Here is a 25,345-nt window from a genome sequence, read left to right on the forward strand (position 1 = left end):
GAAATGCATGAAGGCTTAGGACACAGAAACAAATCTTTCAGTCACCCCACATTGTTTCAGCAGGGAACTTCTCAGGGCCTGATGGGAACCAGCCACCAAAATCTCTCTCATCAGACCTCCTGAAGGGCACCCATACTGCTCAGGCCCCACCCAGAGGGAGACCCAGGTCCCAGGCAGGTCCTGACGTACTGAAGGCTCTATCACAGAGCTAAGCGATCGGGGTGGGTTTGGCTGCCCTGGGACTGCTCAGTCTGCAGAGCTGACTGATGAGCCTATGCCAGCTACTGAGGGAGGAAATGCTGCCAGTGAACACAAAGTAATCCTGCAGCAGGAAAGGAAGTGGCAGCTACGGCCGGAACCCCACCTCACTCTGAACATACAACAGCCTCCCAAGCAGGTGCAAGGTACTCGAGGTAACACATTCTTTTTTTTTTTTTTTTTTTAAGATTTTATTTGTCAGAGAGAGAGGGAATGAGGAGGGGGAGTAGCAGAGGGAGAAGCAGGCTCCCTGCTGAGCAAGGAGCCTGATCCCAGGACCCTGACATCATGACCTGAGCCGAAGGCAGACGCTTAACCGACTGAGACACCCAGGCGTCCCAAGGTAACACATTTTTCCTGCTCCTCAAAGTTCCTTTCAGACAAAATCTGATTTTAATGAGCATCGGGGTCAGCCCTAAACCAATACATTTGACTTGGCCATTGGGGAGGGCCCAAGGAGAACTGGCGCATGACCCATTTATTTCAGAGATCTTTGGTGGCTTTCCTCTTCTCCAATCCTTGACTTCTGCAGACCTGGTGTTGGTGATGGAACCCTAAGGCTTTATGAGACTGTCCCCTCCACTGCTGGACACTCCCAGGCAGCTAAGAGTTGCCAAGCTCTCACCAAGTGTCCCACTCTGTGTTAGTCACTGTCCATGTCTCTAACTCCATGTCTCACCAGGGGAGTATTGTTATGATTCCCATATTCAGAAAAGGAAATGGTGCCTTGGAGAGGTTGACTCACTTGTCTAAGATCACAATTGCTTAAAAGTGGCAAAGCCAGGATTCAAACCCTGAGCTCTTTAGTAGAGCAGGGTTGCAAACTGCAGTCCCACTGAGGGGCTGGGCACCTGTGGATCAGTGAAACCATGCAGGTGTAAGAAAGGTGGAAGGAGGTGGCACCTGTCATGGACTGGGGTGCAACTGCCTTCTTTGGGTTTATTGTTCCATGACAGAATATGCCCCTGGGTGATCAGCCCTTCAGGTTTTTCAAGAGAGGTTATAAATATAGATTTATAAGCATAATTTCCCAATTTGTATTGATTACCAATGCATTTTTTTTAAATCACAGTGCAGGTCAACACTGAATGGATCTCATAACCACATCTCTGAGTAGGTTCGTGACCATGCCCTTTGAGCCCAGGGTCTTAACTCCTGGGCTTTACTGTGTTATAATGATTAGATAGGTCTATGTCTGGTGATTTGCAGCTTTTCTTCCTGTTATTTCCATCTGCTGGCCTCAGTTCTGCCATCTGGAGCAACAAGGGTTCCAAAACACTATTCTCCTGTCCTCTTCTCTAGACTAAACATCCCCAACAGCTTCAAGCATTCCCCTCCTGGTTGGTTTGCAGGACCTTGGCCATGCTGGCTGTTCCTCCAGGCATGGCCCAGGCACGTTCCCACCTGCTCAGAGGACTCCCCAAATCCACCGCTTGGAACTGAGCCCTATATTTGAGGTCTATGTGTGCCATGTAGAGCAAGGCAGGCTCCCTGCCCCACAAAGACTTGCCCAAGAATAGAAGCCAAGGCCACTTGGCTTGTTGGGAGCTGAGGATTTGCCTCAGGTTAAGTGAAGAGACTCTGGTCCCTCTCGCCCGTGAAAGGCTTCTCAGTCTCCAAGGTGATTGCCACTGTTGTGGGGAGTGACATCCCCAGTCACCAGCGCTTCCCACCATGGTCCAAAGGATCACGCCAGTCCCTGCAGGGACTGCTCCAGGGTTAGCAAGCTAACACCTACAGCTATCAGGCCCACACCTCGCTGACCTTCCTTCCAGAGAAGACTGCACATGGCACCAAGAATCCATCCCTCTGTGTTGCAAAACAAACCTCACCCTCCTTCCCAGTTCCCCTATCCTGATATCTGGGGGGACATTAACATGATTCAGCATGCCCATCCTAAGATTCACCCCCATTTCCTGACACTCACTGCCCAGAGCATATCATGTGCAGTCTAAAAGCCTGGCTGTCACCACCTGTGGTCAGAAACAAAGGGGGTGAGTCAACGGTGAGAACCCAGTGGGTCCGAGGAATAATTCCAATAGCTCAGCCCAAACCCTCCACACTCAATAGCTGTGGGCTTTCCCATCTGCCACAGGGTGGGGGCCTCTTTGCTTCTAGTCCCACCTCCCAACTTCCCTTCTGAAATGGGGAAATGCAAATCTGGGAAGCTGCTGTGAAAACTGAGAAAAGCAAAGTGGCCTATCTTCTACTCTTGCTCTGCCTGCTGGCCCTTCCCATGGCCACTGGGGCCGGGACTGAGCAGAGCAGCTGGGTTTTCCCCTGAGCAGTGACTCACAGATGTCATTTCTCTGGCACAGACTCTCACAAAGGTCCCAGCTGGGAAGGTTTCCTGGTGGCCAAGTGATCCCTCACAGCTGCCAGCCCGGCAACAAGGGATTCCAACTGGTGTGAGGTGATGAAAAACAGGTCCAGGCTTTGTCCCTTGGCTACAGGACCTGTCTGTCCCACTTGCTAGACTCAGGATGTAATTCATCATCGAAGTTACTGTGGAGCACCCGAGCCCTCAGCCCATCATAACTACTTTAGTAAAATCAGATTTCTGGAAGGCATCACGACCACCACAGAAGAGCACTGGTTTTTCAGTGAGCTCGGTGCAGAGAGGTCCTGGAGCTGTCCAGTTGCCCACCAAGTCCTTAACACTCAAACTGACAAGGGCCCACAGATAAAGACGCATGACCAAGGACATGCCCTATAGCACACAACAGTGAAAGGCTCATGCAGGGTAAGGGCCAAGTGAGACCACAGATTTTAACATTATTTTGGATAGCTGAATCCTCCCTCCAAACAAAATCTCATGCAGAACCACAGTATTCAGGCAGATCCAAGGGTAGCTGCTCGGGTGGACACCAGGATAGAGCCAGGAGCCCATCCCCATTCAGACTCCCTGCAATCCTGCTCCTGGGGGCTCCTTAGCCTCCTCCACTGAGTCACTGGGGCTCCACATGACATGGCTGAAAACCCATGGTTCAACCCCTCATTGTACAGAGATCCACAGAGCATGTCATGCATTTCCCAAGGTCACATGGTAAACACATATTACAAATCCAGCCAGAATAAAAGGACCTGCAGACCAAGCTTGCAATGCATCAAAACAGCTGTACAAATGGGCAGCTCGGGCAGGTAGGAAAAGTAAGTGAATACACACATTAGGTTAATTTTAATTTTGTCTCAGCCACTTTCTAGCTGTGTGTACTCAGGCAAGCCACTGCATCTCAGCTGGCCTGAGGCTGGGGCTAGATCCAGCACCGCCTGCACTCCTCACCTTAAGGAAATCTCACTCTCCCCTGTGGCCATGTAGTCTGCAGCCCTTTCAGATAGCGATGGTTCATTGTCCCCCATGCCCCTCTTCTCAGAGCCACTACCCCCTGCCCTCCTATAAAAATCCCTGCTCTAGTGAAGCTCCTGGGACCTGGCTGCAACACCAGCTTCCCCTCCTCCTTCAGTGTCTGTCAACAACCTTGTCCCTCTCCAGTCATGGAAAGCCTTGGTTCCTGGCCCGAAGGCTTCCCCTCAAGTCCGGGCATCATCTTGACATCAGGCTCCTGTGCTCTGTCCATCCAGCACCTCTCCTCTTCCACTCCAGGATCCCAAATTCTGATTCCACTTCGGCTCCCCACCCAGGGTCACATCCAGGACTTTGATGAGACCTGCTGCTTCTTGGGAATTGTAAACTCCAACACCCCATCTCACCCAGCCCTCAAGTTCTCCCTACTCCCTCTGCTTGGCTTGGACACCTTATCAACACCTCCACCTTTGATCATTCTCTTTTCCCCCAGCCTATTCCCCTCCTCCTCTCTTCACTCGGGCCAGTAGGTGGCCCAGAGCCCTTGATCATTGCTTTAAGTACTTTCTTGCTGAATTTTCAACTCTAAGAACCCTCATTGTACTGCTGTCACTCTCCCTCCCCAACAAATCACACCCCGGAACTGGATGGAGACGGTGCCTTCCTGACTCCTTTCCCTAGACTATAGAGTCCTGATGGAAAAGGTGGCAGAACCATGAGGATAAGAGTGCTGCCCCGTCCTTCCCTCCCACCATGCTCCGGACAGAGCTCAGTCTGCCTCAGTGAACAGCTTTCTGCTCCAGCTCCTGAGCCCAGACTCCACACAGCCTGGCTCTCAGCAAAGCCCACCTCCCTCTCTCTCATCAAACAAGTGCCCCAAGCCCTACCTGATGGCTCTCCCTCCGCCTGTGCTCCACCATCCTCCCTCTGCGAATTCTCTTCCCTTACGTCTCCTGCATCCTTAACTGCTCATTCTGTAACCATTTCCCTCCATACATTTCTTCCATCCCAAACCAAAAAGCCTCAAACAAACAAGACTCTTCTTTACTCTGACATCCCCTTCTATCACCACCATTTTAATTTTTCTTTTATATTCAGATTTCTTCCAAGGGTAGCTCTGAGTCCTTTTCCCTGCCTCCTCATATCCCACTCCCCCCTTGGCCCATGGCCTAGGCCTCTGCCCCACACTGCCCACTGAAACCACCACCTTCATGTTGCTGACTCCAAATGCCTGAGCTCAGCTGCTTTTGACTTTGCCGCCTACCTCTATTGGGACTTCTCCACCGTCACTGCTCCCAGCTTACCTTCCAAATCTCTGGACCTGCCTTCTCCATTTCCCTGGCAGCTCCTCTTTCTCCTCCAGGTCCCTAAATGTCCCTGCTTCCCTCTCTTCTGCAATCCTGCCCCTAGTGTCATCTCATCCATGTTGGAGGCCTCATCCATGCAGACTCCAGATCTCCCCGGGGATCCAGCCCCAGATGTCTCCTGAGCTCCAGGAGATCTCTAAATCCCACTGCACTCACCCCTCAGGCCTGCCATGGACCCCTCAGACTCTGCAAGGTCCACTCAGGTCACTGAGCCTGTGACCCCACCGCTGCAGTATCTCTTACCATGTCATGCCCACATGGTGTCTGCGGGGACAAGCAGTAGCTTTCCCTCTGGCCTCCCCACCCCCTGCACTACTCACTCCCGTCTGTCTCTCAGCAGCCAGAGCGAATGTCCTTAACAGGAAAATCCAATCATGTCGCTCTTCTGCTTAAAATCTCTCCAGGCTATCTTCCTCCAACGAAAAGCCCAAATAGCCTTTGCAGAGCCTTCCAGACTGACTCTGTGATATCTGGCTCCTGCTACCCTCTCCATGCGCCTCTCCGTGATTTCCTGCACGGGATGCTCTGGCCATAATGAATTGTTTATAGATCCCTGGACCTTCCGTACTGTCTCCCCTCACGGTTTCACAAGTGCTGATTCCTCTTCCTAATTCTTCCCATGGCTAACTAGCTCCTACTGGCCCTTTGGTGCTCAACTCCTAGTCGCTGATTCTGGAACTTTCCATGGCCTCCCCTAGCCCCTCCCTTTCTGTGCTCCCACAGCACCCTGCACCTTCTTCCCTCGTGGCACTTCTCCTGCTCCACAGTAACTGGCTGTTCACTAGCCTGTGTCCCCATTAGGCTTTGAGGGTTTTGAGGACAGGCACTGGGTCTTATCTGTGTGTTCCTAATACCTACAGACCAGTCAGTGCTCAACACATTGATCTGAAAAAATGAATGAATGAAAGAGGAGATTACGTTTTCTTAGTAAGTCTCAGAAGGCACTAGACTTCCAAGAAGAATAAAAATCCAATTTCCCTGGGACTTTTGGCTTCTATAGTGTCCTTCCCATCCTGTTCACCAAGGAGCCTCGGGTTCACAGGGGATCTGGATGGTTTCCCCAAAGCTTCTCTCCAGGGTACCCTCTGCTCTCATCCCCCCCACACCATTCACAGACCTCCTTCTTTCTCCCTTCGACTCATCCATGATGATTAAGGGCTTGATGAATGCAGGGCACAGGCCAGAGGAGGGGAACAGGACTTGTTTTCCTTTGAGGAGAAACACCTATTCTTGCCCTCCCCTACTGGGATAACAGGAAACACCTGGAGATTGTTGGTAAAGTATCATGCAAACAGGTCAAACCACCAAACCTGAAACCCAGAAAGCACTTACCAAGAAAGGAAGTGCTGATGGGGCACTCAACAGAGCTTTCATCTGGTGTCAAACTAGAAGACTTCCTAGAGGTGAGCTTTGGGCTGGGTCTTCACGGAGGTGAGAGAAAAAGAGGGGCAGCAAATATGAGCATGATGGGTGGGTGTTAACAGACAAGGAATGATGTGAGCAAAGGCAGAGAGGACAGGAGATGCCTCACGAGCCATAGTGATGAGTGACAGGCATAAGGTGGTGAACTTTGATGGAGACACATCTTAAGGACCAAACAGGGTTTTCTGAGCCTTCACAAAAGCAATATGGGGGTCTGTAGTGGAATGAAGGTGAAAGGAAGGTGCTCTGGGAAGGATTCTGAATAAGGACACTACAGGTGTTTAGGTGACCCCAGGGCAATAGGCTGGAATCTGGGGATTGAAAATTGAAGGGAAGAGGCCAATACCACAGCATTGATTGTAACTCCCAAACAGCATTGACTGTATCTTCCAAACATTGATTGTAACCCTCCCTCCCAAAAGGAGGGTTAGTCCCCTCCTTCTCCAGTGTTTCAGATAGAGACCCTGTGCAGGGCATGGACCCATCTCTGGCCTGCTTTGGGCCCAGCAGTCAGTGGGCTTTGTGCTGCCAAGGTGGTGACACTGGGGTCCTCAAATCCTTACTCTTTCTAAAAGGTGCAATTCCTTTGCTCTTTCAGTTGTCTCTTTTTGGCCATTATTTAGCACAGAGGCTGGCACAGAGTAGGCAATTTCTCTTTCCTAATAATAATAATGAATTAACAATTGTTGAATGCTTACCATGCACCAGGTACGTAGATATATTATTATCTTAATTATTCCTTATAACAACCTTGAAATGAGTATATTATGATTTTTTTAATAGAAGAAAGAACTGAAGCCATGAGCAATCTGCTGAGTCACTTGGTAAATATTTACTGAGCACCACTGTATGTCATACTGAGCTAGGCCCTGGGGACATGGAGGTGAGTGCCATGCGTAAGGTCTGCCTTCCTGGAGTTAACAGCCTGGAGGAGGAAAAAGACATTATGCAAACAGTACCATAGTAATTAATTGATTTTATTATGATTAATAGACTAAACAGGAGAAAAAGTACAGAGTACTTATAGATGGTAACTAACTTTTGAGTCCATTTGATTAAAAAATGTGAGAACCTTGAGAGACTATGGACTCTGAGAAACAAACAGGGTTTTAGAGGGGAGGGGGGAGGGGGGATTGGTTAGCCCGGTGATGGGTATTAACGAGGGCACGTACTGCATGGAGCACTGGGTGTTATACGAAAACAATGGATCGTGGATCACCACATCAAAAACCAATGATGTATTGTATGATGACTAACATAACATAATAAAATTAAAAAAAAAAAAAAGTAAGCTTCTTCCAGCCTGACTTACATATTGCTGCATTACATGAATGAATACTCTTTTCTCCTTTCTTCTTTGGCTTTTACTCCCCTACTTTTGATTCTATCTCCTCATAGAATCTATATTTTTTCTCTCTCTCTTCCTAATTAAATCCTCTTCTCTGCCCATGCTATACCTTCTGTCTGCCATTATTATCATTTGTTGACTGCGTGCCTGCATAAATGAATGAATTAGTCAATGAGTTAATGAATGAACTCACGGACATGATTATTACACAAACACATCACTCATCCACTGCGGGTCAGGCACTTGGTGTGCTTATGAAGACATGGGTCCCGCTCTCCAGTTGCTCAAGGTCAAGTGAGGGCAAAAACATGGCAAGAAACAATCACAAGACTGAATAAGCACACAGGAAAAAGAGAGCAACCATGCTGAGGTGCCTACCTGAGCCTATTTCTCCAGTGATCTGTAAATTCTGGCTGTCACAGCAGATTCTTTGCTCTTTGATAAATGTCCTAGGATGGTTACCCCATTTATGTTGTGTCAGAGGTATGGGTGTCCTTAATTAACCTTTCCAGTTTATTGGAATATCTCCCAAACAAGTGGTTCCAAAACTTAGAGGCCCTTGGGATCACCTGGGAATCTTTAAAAATCACTGATGCCAGGCTCTTACCCATCGCAAACATTCTGATTTAGTTGATCTGAAATGCAGCTTGGATACCAGGAATTTTTAAACCTCCCCCAGGAGATTCTAATGCACAAGTTTGGGAACCACTCTTGCAGATCCTCATGGATCTGGTCTGGAAGATGAATGAAATCAGATGGGAGTTTGAGGAGAGCAGGTGAGGTCCTGCCACCAGGGACTCGCTCCTGGGTTTGAAGTGCAAAGCCATGACTCTTAGAGGAAATAGCTCTGCCAGGCTCTAAGTCAATGGACGACATTGCGAAGTTGTTTCCACCATTTAACAATCATTCTGCACTCACTTTGTGCCTGCTTTGAGCCCAAGTCAGTCCATCTCTGCTCTCAAGGATCTGGTTAGGGGATGTGGGTCTAAAACATACAAGAGAATCTTGTATGATTGCTGAAAAGATGCGGGATGTCCAGGGTGTCACAGGGACACTGTGGTGGGGCATCTAATCTGGGCTCCCTGCCCTTTACATCATCTGCTCTTTTCCAGCCCTCTAAAGAGAGAACTTGACCAATAAAAATGTACAGGGCATCTGTTATATGTCAGGCACCAGGTGCCAGGCATTGGATGAGGCCCCTGAGGCAGTATAAGGATGAAGAAGAAAGATCCTTGCCCTCAAGGTGTTCACAGACTAGGGTGAAGAATTTTTCTTTCTCATTCCTCTCACATGAAACAGTCTGGGGTGAACCCCATCACAGAGTAGAAACCAGTGCTGTGGAACGTGGAGGATGGCCAGGTCAGCTCTGACATCTAGAAGATTTAGATGTTCTGACATCTAGAAGGATCCTTTGCAGCAAACCTTAAAAGATGAGTGGGATTTCTGAGGGTGAACATGGAAGAAGAGGAAAGCACTTCACTCCTCCTCATCTATTTTGCTAGAGTCAGGACATGCCCAGGGTGGAGGACAGAGTTGGGGATTGCTTCTTGGCCTTGCATGACCCACACCCACTAACATTCCCAGCTGCACACTGCCTTCTCCTGACCATCAGGGCACACGAGCAGCCTGTGATCAGTGAAAAGCCCCATCAACCACCACCATAATCTGGAAACAATAAGGCTTCATTGGGTAAGGCACTTGGGAATAGCAGTGGCTTTTGAATCTCATTTCAATCATCAATATCTTATTGAATTCAAGAAAAGGGGAAACTCAACATTGCCCAAGAGCAGCCCCTCTAAATATAAATGTTTCCTCAATGCATAGGACTACTTTCAATACCTCTTTTCCCCATTTCTCTCCTTGCTATTTCGCTTCCTGTCCACCTCATAGGGTTCCTGCCTCTCACTTCCTCCTGACCAAATCTGGCACCAGTGTTTTCTAAAATTAAACTAGTCTTTAAGATGTCTCTAGTTTTATTTTAGTTTTCTTCTCCCACCTTTTGTCCCCTTGCTTACAGTCTTTCTTCAGATTTAATTAATCATCAAACTTTCAATGAGCATCTCTGTTAAGTGCCAGGTTCGATCATGGAGTGTCCATACAGAGAAATGCAGGGCTAGTCCTGGTCCTGAGCACTTACAATCCAACTGATAAGGACACATGGAAATGGGTAGAGATAACGTGACATTAGCTGGCATGGTGTTGGTGATACCAGGAGGCTCAGGTGGTTAAGACTTCACATATCAAGGGAGGGAGACTTCAACATGGGGTAGTAGCTGGAGTCTGCAACTACAAACTCTGTGACTGGACATTAACCAAACACTTACTATGTGCCAAGCAATGTGTGGAATGTTTTCTTCCCAGTGTCTCATCCAATCCTTAACAACTTCTTCAAGTAGGAACTTCTTATTAAGACCATTTCACTGATGATTAAATTAAAGCTTCTGTAGATGATGTAGCTTTCCAAAATCACAGAGCCAGGAAGGAACTGAGCTGGCAGTCTAGCCCAGGCCCATGTGACCCCAGACATTAAGATTAAGGTTCAGGTCACTCTGTGGGGCCATCTCTGGCTTGAGTTTCCTGTGTGTGACACAGCAATTTCTCCTTCTTTGGTGGGAAGATTAAAAGAGATGCAAAAGAACACCTACCACAGTGCCAACACAGAAGGTTCCTGGGAAAGAGTGGTTATAACCACTGCCATCATCATCATCATCACCATCATCGTCATCCTTGTTACATTCTTATTATTATTAAAGCCCCCCAGGAAAGCAGCAAGAGGGCCCAAGACACTATTGCTTGAGAGGAAGGGAATGGTACTCCATGCAGGGAGGTCGAAGGAACAAGATTCAGGCCCCAGAGCGCATGGTGTTCTCAGGGACTCAGGACCGACTAGTGTGGCTGGAGCCTGAGGTCTGGGCAAGGCTGAGGTGGAGAGAAAGAAACTGAGATTCTTGAGTGCAGGTTTAGGAGTTCGTACCTGATCCTTTGGACTATGGGAATGGCATCTCAAAGTGTTTGTGTGTATGTATTTTTTAACATCCACTAACGGTGACCTTTAAAAATAGGGGTTTTTGTTGTTGTTGTTTTGAAGGGTAATGTTTCACATAGATCAAAATCAAAATAATAAAGATACACATTGGAAAGTCTCATTCTCACTCTGCCCTGACCACCCTATTTTATAACCCCTAGAGGTAACCACTTAGTTTAATTTATTTTATATCCTTCTAGTATTTCTTTGTTCAGATATGAACAAATACAAATGTATATTTTTATTCCTCTGACTTTTATATTCAAATGGTAGCATACTAAATATTCTGTTTTCCCCTTGGTTTTTTTCACTTTATAATATATCCAGAGCTTTTTTTTTTCTATATCCAAACATAAAGTTACTCATTTTCTTTTTACAGTAGTGAGTATTCCATATGTGGATATACCACCATCCGTTTTACCAAGCCCCTAGTGATGGGCACTTTGGCTATGTCCAGTCTTACTATCACAGTCATTCTACATGGAGAAACCATGTCATTCATCATCATTCTGATGATATATGCGGGTATACTTGTAGGATAAATTCCTAGGATGGGATTACTGGCTCAATGGGTAAATGCATTTGTAATTTTGAAAACTATTGCCAAATTGCCCTCCATGGGGGGTCGAACCAATTAACACTCCTATCAACAACCTACTGATGAGAGTCCCTATTTCTTCAGAGCCCAGAAAACCAAGTACATAGTCAAACTTGAATTCCTGCCGAATTGATGTGAAAAAAAATGATGTCTCAGTGTAGTATTAATATGCAATTCCTCTTAATTATGAGTGAGAGGGTGTATATTTTCACTACTGTTTACTATTTTCTATTTTATTCATTTCCACCCTACTCTTTTTTCCCTTCCTTTTGCTTATTTTGAGCTTCACTGGTTCCCCCTTTTTTTTAGTTTCTTAAGGTGGAAACTCAGGGCAATGATTTGAGATCTTTTCTAATATTGGCATATGATGCCATTAATTTCCCCCTAACTACTGCTTTTATGGCATCCCACAAATTTGGATGCATTAGGCTTTTCTTTTTTAATTTATCTTTTTTGTATTATTCTTTTAAAATAATATTCTTAGTTATATTTGACTTCATTTTTGAAGGATGTTTGAGTGGATGTAGAATTCCTGTTTGACTCCCCTTGCCCCGTACTTTGAATGTATCATTCCACTGCCTTGGAGCCTCCACTGCTTCTTGGGAGAAGTCAGTTTTTGACCACATGCTTTCTCCCCTGTACGTGATGAAGCATTTTTCTCCTGCTGCTTTCAAAATTTTCTCTTCATTTTAGCTGTCAAAAGTTTGATTATCGGGCGCCTGGGTGGCTCAGTTGGTTAAGCGACTGCCTTCGGCTCAGGTCATGATCCTGGAGTCCCGGGATCGAGTCCCACATCAGGCTCCCTGCTCGGCGGGGAGTCTGCTTCTCCCTCTGACCCTCCCCCCCTCATGCTCTCTCTTTCATTCTCTCTCTCTCTCAAATAAATAAATAAAATCTTAAAAAAAAAAAAAAAGTTTGATTATCATGTGCCTAGGTGTGGATCTCTTTGTGTTTACCCTGTTTGGGGTTTGTTGAGCTTGTCTGATCTATAGATTAATGTTTCTTATCAAATTTGAGAGGTTTTCAGCAACTTTCTGTTCACACATTTTTTTCTGCTTTTTTCTCTCTTTCCTTTCCTTCTGAGAGTCTCATTACATATTTTGGGGGCACACTTGCTATTGTCCCGAAGATATCATAGTCCTCTGTCGACTTTGCTTCCTTTTTTTTTTTCTTTGTTCCTTATAGTGGATGATTTCTACTGATCTTTTTTCATGTTAACCATTTTTCGGACATCTCAAATATGCTGTTAAGCCTTTTTAGTGAAACCTGTGGTCCTTTTTTAAAGTTTCTATTTATTTATTTAGATTCCCTACTTGAACCATTTTTATAATATTTTCCTTTAATTCTTTAAACATGCTTAATTTTTTAAACATCTATAATAGCTACTTTGAAATCTTTTCTGCTAAATCCAAAATCTGGGCCCACGGAGGACCATTTTAACTGCTTTTTTTCCTGAGTATGGAGCACATTTTCCTATTTCTTTGAATGTCTTATAATTTGTTGAAACTGGAAATTCTTAGGTAATATTTTGTAGCAACTCTGGGTTCTGATTTTTTTCCTCTGAGAATTTTTTACTGTTTTGGTTTGGTTTGGTTTTGTCTTTTGAGTAACTTGTCTGGGTTTAGTTTGTGGTTATTTGTCTCTCTGCAATGTGCCTCACTGATGGGTCTGCTCAGTTTCCCCCCGCCCCATTCCTTTTTTTTTTTTTTTTTTTTTTGCCTGTCTTTAGAAGGACTACCTTGGTCTGCATAGCTTAATGATCAGCCAATGATTGGTCAGAGACTGTACTCAAGCACCTGAGCCAGTAAAGCTTCTACCCCTTACCTATGGATCTGAGTGTGGGCTGAGGAGCAAATTCAAAGCTCAGGCAGGTTCTTAAGTCAGCTTTTATTTCCCACTGGATCCTCCCAGAACCTGCCTGTGCGTGAGCACAGCCTCCCAGTCAGACAGAGATGTGTGGAGTGTTTATCTAGTCCCTCTGTGACTATCTTATTTCCAGATTTTCCTGTTAAATTTCTGAGTACTCTACTGGTCTGCTGCCCACCCCAAGCAGCATGAATCTTCAAGCAAACAGGGCTGTAGGCTTTCCCATTTGTTTCATTCCACATTTGCTACTTTTACTGAAAACTCCACTGAACATGGGACTTTTGCCCTCCCCTCCAAATCAAGAGAGCTTCCTCCAGCAATGACACTGTTGGTTTTCCTAGCCAGCCACACTCTGGTAGCTCTGCCTCTCCCAGGCTTGGAGGTAGGAGGGCAGATCTGAACAAGAACACCACAGACTCCCATTGTTCTGACCAGGAGTGCAACAATTTTTTTTATGAATAAACATTTTTCAATGTGTTATTTTGTATTTGATCAATTTTCAGAGCCCTGAAATGATTGTTTTTGACAATTTTGTCTGGTTTAACATTATTTTTGGATGAGAGGATTTGCCATAGCTGGAAATCTTACCAGTTGTTGTTTTTAATGAACTTATACTTTTATGTTCCAAAGACACTTGTATTTTATTGAGCTAAAGCATTATGCTACCTGGGAGGGCTAGAGTTAAAATTAGTCCACTAATCCACTTTTTTATGGAAGCTTGTGAAAAATTAGCTAATGTACCCGTATTCATCCACCAAAGAACAGCATTCCAAGGAGTAGGACTTTGAAGGACAAAACATGTCAGATGCCAAAGCCAGGGTCCACACTTAGGAATCTCTAGAGACTTGGTGTCCAAGGGGATAATATTGCAGCACTCTAGTTATTTTAGAATTTCAAAAACCCTGAGGAAAAGTCACACCTTTACTTGTAACAAGGCTGCCCAGGCAAAACAGAATGTCAAGTGGCTTTACTTTGGACTGAATTCTCACACTTGAGCGAGGCAGTCAGCAGCCTCTCATGCTACCCAGAAGCTATGTTGGTTGTTATAAATGTTCACATTGCTTACAGTGGATAGGCACACTCATCATTACATAATAAAAGCAGTTTGTTTTGCAGGCAAAATGATCCCACACATGGGGTTCCTGGGGGTGGGTGGGGAGGATATTTTAAAAGGAGTTTTCAGTGGGAATGACCAAAAAACAGAGCTATAAAGGGTGGGAGTACCTGGGAGCCTGATTAAGCCCACTTCAGGTATTACTTGGCCCTGATCCCCTATTCAACTCCCACCCACATCCTCACCTCAGGTTGTTGTTTGGCGAGACCAGGAGTTCACCACCTCACTCCCTGCCCTGTCATGCCTGCCCACTCCCACTCTCTGGCCTTCTGCTAAGTAAAGACCCTATTCTCAGTGACACAAGTTTCGGCCCCTGAGAAGGAGCAGCAGGACAGGCAGGCGAGATCATGGGCAGCTGTGCTTGGGAGAGAGAGTTTGCTTACCATCAGGAAGACATTCCACCAATCCCAGTGCTCCAAAACACACCTGAGGACCGGGATGGGATTGGGGGAAGTGAGCAGTGGGTTTCCAGCATGCTGGATGTGCCCAAGAAGTGGGGAGGTACCACTAAGACACCGCTGTACTGAGGGCTCACCTGCCTGCACAGGATTCACCCAGAGGGGAAGGGAGGAGTCCGGAGGAGAGATGGTAAGTATGAGGACAGGTTGTGAGTCAAATTTGGTCTGGGGGCCAGGAAGTCTGATAGCCTCCTGGCCCTGGGTACTCACCAAGTGAGTGCTTAACCTCTCTCTCCCTCTCCCTGTCTCTCTCCTTCTTCGCTCTTTCTCTATCTACCCCCCTCTCTCCCTCCCCTCTCGAGAAAGTCACACAACTACAGTTCAGAGCAGCACTTGCTATGGGAGATGAGTGCACGAAAACAGTGGCCTCCTAGGGCGTTAGACCCAAGTCAAAGCCTGGAGAGGCTGGGAATGCTGCTCCTGGAGGGGTAGGTGCTTAAATGGGTTTGTCGGGCAGAGGCGTTTGTGTTACTTAACTACACTAAAGTTCCAGTTTCTGGACATTATTTGCAGAATGGGGAGTGGGAGGATTGATGTCAGTAACAGGACCTCAGGTAACTGGAGGTATTGGGGTTTGGAGTTTGACAAATAAGTGGAATAAAACCCAAAAGTCCCATCGGGCCTCCTTCCCATCATAAACCTCACCCCTAAAGGTAACCATGGTAAACCACTTGCCAATAAAAGAAATCTTGATTCAAAACAAATAAAATAAATAAGTGGGGGGAAAAATATTTTTAACCTTCAAAATCTCACCTGCCTCTTTTTAAGAAGCCCTCGGCTAGCAGGTATGCAGGGAGCCAGGTGCTGGTTCAGAATGTCTACCTCCCATTTCTCCCGTTTTGGGGAAGCTTGCGGGGTTTGGGCAGGGTGGCTCTAACGGCCCCAGGCTGCGGCAGACGCAGCCTGTGCCGCAGTGTGCAGTTGCCGATGCGTGTGGCGCCCTCTGGTGGCTATGCACAGTACATGCATCTGGTCCTTTCTGCTGAGCTGATTTCCACCTCTGTGTAGGTCCCGTGGAACCGCTGGGGGTGGGAGCGGATTTCACAGCCAAGACTAGAGAGCTTAGGCCAGGCTATTATTCTATGCCGGTTATTAAGCCCTTCCTATGTGCCAGGCACCGGGCTAATACAGGTATTATCAGTCATTCATTCATTCATTTATACCTTCAATATGTGCCAGGCTCCTCCTAGGAAATCACATGTAAGCAGAGACCCCATAAAGGAAGCAAGTCCTGAGAATGTTTGGAGTAAGAGTCTTCCAGGGAGTGGGAACAGCCAATGCACAGGCCCTGCAACAGGGATATGCTTGCTGGGGTTGGGGATAGGCAAAGAGGCAGCTGGCCCAGCCAAGTGCACACGGGAGGTGGTTGGAAATGAGGTCAGAAAGGTATCCAGGGCACAGATGGTGCAGAGCCTTCCAGGCCACAGAAGAGCTGTAGGTTTAGTTCTAAGGCCAGTAAACAACCATTGGATTCTGAACAAAGGCATGACACAACCTCATTTACATTTTTAAAAAATTCACTCTGGCTTCTCTGCAAGCACAGGTAGAAGCAGAGAGATTTGTTGGGAGCCCAGGTGAGAGATAGAAGTATCTGGTACCTGCCTCGCTCCTTGGAGGAGCCAAGACATCAGAGTCTGAATACATTTTGAAGGTAGAGACAATAGGATTCGCTGATGGCTTAGTAAAAGGCTGTCTCCAGGGTTTGGGCCTGAACAACTGAGTGAGCAATGGTAATGACATGGGGGAGGGTCAGGTTTGGGGGCAAGGGAGCAGAAAGGAGAATTCCATTTGGGAATTGAGTTGCCTATTGGCAATCTAGGTAATGACGTCAAGTGCACCTGAGCAGGGCTCTCTATCCTTTTCCTCCTCTTGTTATGTCTCTTTCATAAACCCCCCTGGGTCTCTTTCCCATTGGAGGGCCACACCTCCTCCATCCCACCTCCCAGTAGGAAAGTCCATCCAGAGCAGTTATTCCAAACAGAAAGAGCAAAGGGCATCGCTGATCTTCCAGGGCCACGCCTCAACTAAATGGCAAAGTCAGAGTAAACCTTGAGATTCTGGGCTCCTCAGACCCTCCAAAAAATAATTAGAAGATCAGAAAACCCTTTTATGCAAGCTGGCAGGTCTCTCTTCATGTGGCTGAGCCCATCCTACTATGAGAGTGTGGACTGTGAACCCCAGCAGGGAGGAGGCAAGACCATACGTTCCAAGGCCAAGTCCGAGTCCTCTCTGTGTCTCCACCCCCACAGCCACCTGGCAGAGTGAGTCGGGCTCCCATGGCATCTTTGCACCCATCTCCTGATGTCTGCAAGTCTGTCTCCCCTGCCAGTCAGCGAGCCATGTGAAGGAGGCGGCCACCACATCTCCTTGAAGGCATAGTGCCCGGCACTGCCCGCCGCCCTTTGTCCATCATGAGCTCAGGTATTTCCAGGTCACGAACCCTGTTCAAAACTCCTCTGGCCCCCCTTCCCCAAAACCCACATCTGGACACTGGGTCCCATCTCTAGACTGCAGTCCGCTCTTCCAAACAGATGAATGGGAAGGATAGGGCTACTTTGGAGAAAACTCTAATGAGATTTTTCCAGTTTTTTAACATGCATTATGTTTAGCTCCACAGATGCCACTAATAAATGATTTCTTCCTCCTGAAGTAGAAGTGTTGGCCCTAATGTGGCACAAAAGTTGACCCGAACTAGGGCCCCGGTGGTGTCAGACCCTGCTATGTCTTACGCTTCTGTGTGGGAACCAAGGAGAGGGCCATAGGGCTCAGATGCCGTGGAAGTCGTGTCCGTGGGGGAGGTGAGCATGTCAGGGAGGCCCCAGCCCAGACGTAGCTGTCTGGGTCACGGCTCTCAGGCCTTCCCCCTGCCCCACTGACCACGGCTCCATGGGTCCTCCCCCTCCTCTCTCTTCCTTTCCCCATAATGTGGGTGTTCTTCTCTTCTCATTCCATCTACATTCTCATCCTGGAGGATCTCTTTCTCCCCCCCCCAACCCCCACAGCTCCAAATACACCATCCCCAGCCCCTGGCCTCTCCCCTGAGCATCAGGCCAGCATTGTGGCCTGCCTAGTTGCCAAGGACCGGCCAGCCATAGCAGCCCTGCAATGCCCATGTCTGCCAGACCACCCCTTGCCATGAGCTTCATCCCCCAACACCCACATGAGCTCACACGTACAGGGGCACACACACGTGCCACCATTCTGAGACTCTCGCTTGGCCAAAGGCCTCGCCGCTCTCCCTCCCCCTCTCCATCTCACCGACCACCGAGTCCTGTTGACTCCCCCATAGTGGCTCCCCATTGATTTTTTCTCTTTACTACCCTGACCACCGCTCAGTCCCTTCCTCCTGTCGCCCTTCCTCCCTGTCAACACCTCCTCCTCACTGGGTTCCTGCTTTTGCTCTCAGATCAGCCCCCACACTACATCTTCATGACAAATTTCATTACGAATTATATTACATTCCTAAGTTATCTTTCTAAAATCTAGCTGGATCCTGTCACTCTCCTACACAAAACCCTCAAAAGTTCACTCTCATCTATAGGACAAGATAAATCAAACTCCTCAGCATGGCATTCGAGGCCTTCCCCAATCTTCCCGAATGACCTTTCCTGTCTCCCCGTGTCCTTCCACGCTGCTCCCTCCAGTCCTATTGTATGACTCGGTATTCCTGGACCAGGCAACACTGCTTCCGTGTTCTGTCCCTCTTGTCCCCTTATCCTGGAATCTACTCATCCATTTAGGCATTTATTTAACAAAGATATATTGATGAGCCTCAGCATCCCAAGCACTGGGCATACAAGAAAGAGCAAAATCCTCAAAATCCCTCTTCATAGAATTTGTATTCTAGCAGCAGGGAATAAGACAATAAATGGATGTGTAAATAGCTAATTGACAGGTAGAGATAAATGCTATGGAGAGAACTACAGCATGATAAGGGGCAGGGCAGGGGTGCCTGTTTGAGACAGGCTGGTCCGGAGAGCGTTTCTGCAGGGAGTGAATGCAGGGGTGAGGTGTGCAGATGTCCCCATGCAGAAAGCCCCAACCCTCGCCTCAACACCCGTTCAAGGCCTTTGGACATTCTTCATGAGGACACCTCTCCAATACCCCGTCTTTTATGAAGGCTTGCCTTGTCTTAGGCACTTTCATACTTTATTCTTCAACTGCAGCCAATTCATTCTGCCCTGAGTCAGAGTCACTTGCTGACAACTTGAAGGATCTACTTTCACTAATGTTTGTTGAGCACCTCCCACAAGTCAAGCCTACAAGTCGTGTCCCCCGTGGTCCTGGAGCTTGTGCCTGGTTTAGAGCTGGGGCTGGTGAGTCAGACAGACCACAGACCATCTCCAGTCTCTCGCACCTGTTTACTGGTTATGTGGCCGTCCGCCAGTAACTCAACCTTACCAAGCTTCGGTTTCTGTATTTGTAGAATGGGAATGAAAATAGTACCCACCTCTGTTCAGTATTATACTTAACATAATCCTGGGCAGAAGGGTTTTACCCCCAGATTCTATTGTGTTTTTCTTAGGAACCATGCCACCTTCTTTACGATCTAACTCTGGGGACCCACCTTTCTTAGAGGAAGAGCTCTGCTTCTTTCCTAAAAGCTCATGAACCACAAAGAAGGTGCAGCTGGAAGAGAAATGGTATGCAGTCCATTGTGAAGTGACTTCCAGCCCCCTCCACTGCTGCCCCAGAGACCCATCGTGCTAACCTCACTACAACCATGACCTTGACCATGACCAGATCAACGCAGGGGGAGGGCCAGCTGGCAGCTCCATTCTCATCCCCTCATCACCCGAGAAAGGGGGGCCTGGGGGAAGGGCTGCAGACACCTTGTGTCTTCAGGTCCATGCCCAGGGGGGCCTGGGGACCTCTGGATTAGGGGAGCACTGGTTTAACCCGGCAGCTTCTAAGTGCCAGAGTTGAGAGAAGAAAGGAAGTCCTTCGGGGTGTGTGGACCATTACAGGACAGCTCTGCCTAGAACTAGAGACCTGTGGGGAGTCCTGCGCCACATCCTCAAGGGAGGAAGAAACACAGAGCTTTCTATTTTTCTGGGAGCCTTAGTACTTTTCCTTTCTCCCGTCTAATTTCGGCTTTCCTGAGCATCTCTCTGCACCTCTCCCACGTGGCCACTGAGAGGCACTGTTGGATGATTCCAGAATTTCCAGAGACCAGAAGGCAAGCCAAGCCAGGGCTGGGAGTTTGCAGGGGCAGGGAAAAACACCGTTTCCAACTCCCTGTCCCTCTGTCTAGCCATCCCTCACCTCCCTAGGCCTTTGTCCACTTCCCTTCATTCTTCCGGGTGCATCTGGCTCTGCAACACCAGGAAAGTTGCCAAGATGGCTTCATCACCTCTATTCTCTGTTTTCCCTTGTCCCTAATTCAAAGCTGGGGCAGAGAGGCTGAGTCATCCAGAACCTCAGATCTGAGCTCCCTGGACAAGGCCCTGCTGCCTCTCGAGACCAGAGCTCATTCCATTCAACAAACACATATTTGCCACCTGATACTCTCCTCTCCAATCTTTCACTCCCCCGACTCTACCTCCTTAGTTTTAGGGGGAAGGCTACACCTGACTGTGTGGCAGTCAGGCCCCCGCCTTGTTCTTTATGATTTCCTTGGGTCCCTTGGTCTGTCAAACGTCCCATAAGGCCTGTCGTTATCCTCCATCTACCCAATCTCTCTTGCTGCAGGGTCAGCCCATTTTCTCTCCGTAGGGCCTCAGAGCTGAAGAATCCCTGAGTTCCCCTTGTAATGACCCTTCTTGGATTCAGAGAACATCATTAAGATGCGCTGAGCATCAAGTTTGCACTGTTTTGAATTTTTTCAGGACTCATTTCAAAGTGATTTAGCATCTCCAAAATTCCTTCCTCCCTTTTTAAGCAGGAAGTGAGATGTGATGGGGGCTGCTGACTTGGGGGTCAGAGGGGCCTGGGCGTGAATCCTATCTAGAATGAGCCTTGTGACCTTGATCAGGTCACACGCCTCTCTGAGCCTCAATGTCCTCTCAGCAAAAACAGTTATCCTAGGAGCACTTATGATACTAGTTAATGAGATATATCCATTTGTTTACATGGGGCTCCCATTCCTTAGCTGGGATGAGGTTGAAGAACTAGTCCTAGCTCAAGAAGGGGGTCATATATATCATGTTGTCTTTCCCATTTTACAGATGAGGAGGTTGAGGCTCAAAGAAGGGAATTGACTTACCCATGGTCACAAACCCAAGGTCACCCAGGTAATGGCAGAGCTGGGGCTGCAACTGCCAGGCCGGTGGATTCTCCCTATTAAGTTGCTTCTCGCTTGTCTGCTCTATTCCCCTGGTCCATGGACTAAGGCAGTACAGAGGTGAGAAGGAGGACATGGGGTCAGAGTAACAGTCAGGCCCAGACGGACCAGCCACGGGACGTGGACACTAAGGATTCAGTGTGTGCCAGGCTGCGTTCGTGCAGCAAAAGCAGTGCGAGCCCCCACCCCAGCCCTCCCCACCCCCCGCCGCTCTGGGCTGATCGGGCCACACCTGGGTCAAAGGGCTCTTCTCCGGGGACCTCAGTGTGAGGCCCACTTGAAAGTTAGAGTCATTTTCAGAGAACGGCAAGGCCCCAAGAGCAATTACCCCAGCAGTGCCCCAAGAGAACGAGTTCTTCAGAAGCAGGGGCCTTCCGGAGATGCCCCGTCTGGGGATTGTTAAGCTGTGGGGCGCAGCAGAGTCGGTGCATCTGCCAACGTTCACCGGTTCACAAACACTGCTGGGGCCGTTGCTCTATGCCTGGTCTGGACCAGACACACAGATGCAGGCAGAAGACACATGCACCTGCCCTCAGGAGGCTTCCTGCCCAGTGGAAGATAGCATGGGGACAGAGACGGGCCTCCAGAACTCAGTATGATGGGTCTGTGCCCTGGGCAGCGTGCAGGCTTTGCATTGATGGGTGGAGACCAGGGAGGGGTTCCAGAAAGGCTTCATGGAGGATGTGACATGAGTTAAATATTAGAAAAGGAGTCACTGGGGGGCACCTGGGTGGCTTGGTCAGTTGGGGGGCTGACTCTTGATTTCAGCTCAGGTCATGATCTTAGGGTCTTGAGATTGAGCTCCACGCTCAGCAGGGAGTCTGCTTGAGAATTCTCTTTCACTCCCCCTCTGCCCCTCCTTTCCCCCCACCCCTTCATGCTCTCTTTCTCTCAAATAAATAAATAAGTCTTTAAAAATAAGTCTTTTAAAAAGTAGTCATTGGGGTGATGGGGGTTAGGGAACCAGGGTGTTCTGGGTGAGAGGCTGCTAGCCAAAGCAGGAAGACCTAGAACTATTTGGAAGCTCCTATTTCTTGAGCCCATCCTGCAGGTGAGGCACTAAGATAAAATCTCTGTGCACATTGTCTCATTTGGTCCTCAGAACAAGCATTAGGCATTAGTCCCATTTTACAGATTGGAGCTCAGAGAGGAAAAATACCCCACCTTGAGGTCACGTGAGTGGCAAGCAGCAGAGCCAGGACTCAACCCCAGGTCTGTCTGACTTTAGGACTTGATTTAATATGTCTGTTTGAAGCCAGGTAGAGCTGTCAGGGCAGTTTAGTTTGATGCCAGTATAGACTTTTAAGATGGGGACAACATGGGGGTGGGGGGAACACCAGATCATGAAGGGCTCTGCTTGCCTTTTAGAACATGTAGTCCGGGTCACAGCAATAGGGAGCCAAGGAGGAGTTAAGACGTAAGTGGCATGATTGGATTTACACTTTAGTAAGATCACTATGGCAACCATGGGGAGAAAGGACCAGGGGGAGCTAGTCTGAACATAAGTGGCTCAGACCCCGCCTGCTGGTGGCTGAAACCAGGGTAGCAGGGGAGGGAGAGGGAATCAGAGAGAAGTGAACAGTTGCCATGGCCAAGGGATGGACTGAGTGCAGGGGATGTCGGGGTGGGGGAAGCAAAGAGAGCTGATAGGGCTCCCGAGTTTCTGGTTTCGGCAACAGGGAAAAAGGTGGTCTTTCTCCCAACCAGGGGAATATTAGGGAGACGCAGTCCTGGAAAGTGAGGCTGATGAGTCTGCAGCTCTGGAGACAGGCCTGGGCTGAAGACAGAGCACCCAGGGAGCCAGCCGTGGGCAGGGCCGGGAGCCAGCTCAGCTGCCTGGAACACAAGCGCAAGGAGCTGGGAAACCTTTGCTCAGGACCTTGACCTGACCCAGGCCAGCTGGCTCACGTGATTGAGCTGATTACCTCTGAGCCACCGGGGCTCCGTAGAGATGGGAGCCATCCAAGGAGCCCGCTGTACAGTATGAATCGTCCCTCTTACAGACGGCAGGCTGGGACATTCAGAGGTGCACCCCCACCCCCACCCCGCCAATATCCAGGCCACTGCAGGCAGCCTGAGCAAGCCACCACGGCTTCAGAAGGAGTCCTGAGTCAGAAAAGCCGAAAGACACAGTGATTGAAGGGGACACCGCCAGCGTGCTTGGAACTGCCCTCCACAGGCAGCTGAAATTACAGGTGGTCCAGGGGATGTGGTTTGGAACACCAAAGGCGTCCCTGTCACAGCCCACCATAAACCTCTCCACTTTCATTCCTAAAAGAGAAAACATGGCAACAATGCCAAGGATGGTCTGCCGAAAGCAACACTTAGCATGTGCTATGGGATAAGCCCTGTTCTAGATGCTTTACATCCCAGCCACCCAGTGAGAGTTTATGGTGAGGAACTGAGTCCAGGAGCTAAAACATGGCAGGCTTGGGGTTGGGCCCTAGACCCACCGGCACCAGGGGTTGTACTTCAAGCGCTGTCCCATTCTGCCTTTGGCTGTTATCGGCATGGGCGAAAGGGTGAGACGACCAGCATGGTGCCTGACCCAGAATAGTGGCTCCAAAAGGGAAGGAAAAGTCCACCCCCTTCAATCATTCCTTAATGGCCTTTTTTTTTTTTGGCCAAGACTTGCAGTACAGGAGCCAAGGCCCAGACCTCCACAGAGGAGTTCCTTGGAGGCAGCAGGAGTTAATCTTGGGAGGCTTCCTGCAGGAGGCGGCCCTCAGGTAAGTAGGGGGCTGGGATAATGCTCATTCCACTCCAGGGGAAGTCCTTGGACATCAGACATGATGCACACTGGCAGGGCACAATCATGACAGCAGCAACAAAAGGTCACACTCTTCCTCACTCACCAGGCTTCCCACTTTTCCAAGTGCATTCACATGAACTCTCCTCTTCGATGCTAACAGATGAGATTTTAATACACACTAACAGTGAATGTTAGTTTCCTTCCTTCTTCCCTCCCTTCCCTCCTTCCACTCTCTTTTTAAACCCTACGAAGCAAGGGGAGCCAGGGGACAAATGCTATCCTTCCCATCTTACAAATAGACCGAGGCACAGAAAGGTTGAGCGAGTGACTTTGGGTCACACAGCTCTGCATGCTAAGACGAAAGCCCCAGGGGGACGGATGCTCAGCCCCGGGCCCTGCAGATGTGACAAGCATCAGTAGAGCTGCTCCAGGCAAGGGCACAGGGTGGAGACTTCCAGGGCCCGAGTCTTGACTCCACCACCACCCAGCTTCTAAAACAAGACCTCCCATCAGGTTGGACAAACTCGACAGCACGCCCTACAGGTCTGGAAGGTCCGCTGGACTGAAGCCATGATCCTAAGACCAGGAAGCGAGCCCAGAGGGCTGGCACCCGGCTACCGGTCGAAGTGGGCAACAGAATGGAACAGTGATTTGTGGAGTCAGACCTCTTGAGTTCCATCCCAGCCTCACCACTTACCAGCTAAATTACCCTGGACAGCGACTTGTCCTTTGTGAGTATCTTCATCTATAAAATAGAGATCATGGCATCTTTCCCCCAAGGTGGTGCCAGGGATTCCATCAAACGACCTATGGACAGCTGTCAGCCCGGTGCTTGGACCCACATTCCACGCCTCCCTGACCTGCTTCCTGTGGACCAGAGGGAGCGGTGCTGCCACAGCGGGCCCAGTGGGTTGGTGGTGGACCAAGCATCAGCGGAGGTGACAGTCATGCAAGGAAGGAGAGCCACTGCTCTGGGAGTGACACCTGATGGAGTCCTCTATGCTCATGAATTGTGGTGGCAGAAATGAAGAGACCCTCCCTCTTGTACCTGCAGTGCCTCGGTGTGTGTGTGTGTTGGGGGCTGGGAGTTGGGGGGGCATGGATGCACCCTGTCATAAACTCTTCCTTTCAGTGACTGTAGTCACAGAGCTCAGGAAGCGACAACTTCAGATCACTGGCAGCTCACCCCACGGAAGGCAAGGCACGGCCCCCAAGCAGGAAACCTGACTGAAGGGCAAAGGAGTGGCCATTAGGGGTTTGATCTGCCCCCAGGGAGGGATCAAGAGGGCACTCCAGCTGTTCTTTCGTGGCCAAAAATAAGAACTGGTGACCTCTTTAGGGCTGGAGGGAGCTAACCGTGATGAAACAGCTAGCTAGGTTAAGCTAGCTGGCTGCCCACTATAACTCATTTAATCCCGATCGCCCTGTGAGGAGTTCCGCTGTCCCACGCACCGAATTAGAAACCGAGGCTCAGAGGGTTTAAATAACTTGGCCAAGTTTACACAGCTAGCAAGTGTCAGAGGTGGGAATTGGGTCCATGTTCTTTTTCT

The 25,345-nt window shown here is 48.7% G+C and overlaps 1 long non-coding RNA gene across 2 annotated transcripts; it reads left to right on the forward strand.

Annotated features, from left to right (window-relative positions):
* The first annotated feature begins 388 nt into the window (after positions 1-388).
* Positions 389-24,842, forward strand: LOC118525631 (uncharacterized). Of its 2 annotated transcripts, none has more exons than XR_004912258.2 (3): positions 389-601; positions 23,673-23,772; positions 24,309-24,842. It is a non-coding gene; the product is annotated as an uncharacterized LOC118525631 (long non-coding RNA). The 2 variants fall into 2 exon arrangements; XR_013447990.1 differs by lacking the exon at positions 389-601 and adding an exon at positions 21,983-23,238.
* Positions 24,843-25,345: the final 503 nt, after the last annotated feature.

The sequence above is a fragment of the Halichoerus grypus genome, chromosome 5 (genome assembly GCF_964656455.1).
Source record: "Halichoerus grypus chromosome 5, mHalGry1.hap1.1, whole genome shotgun sequence".
Taxonomy (NCBI): domain Eukaryota; kingdom Metazoa; phylum Chordata; class Mammalia; order Carnivora; family Phocidae; genus Halichoerus; species Halichoerus grypus.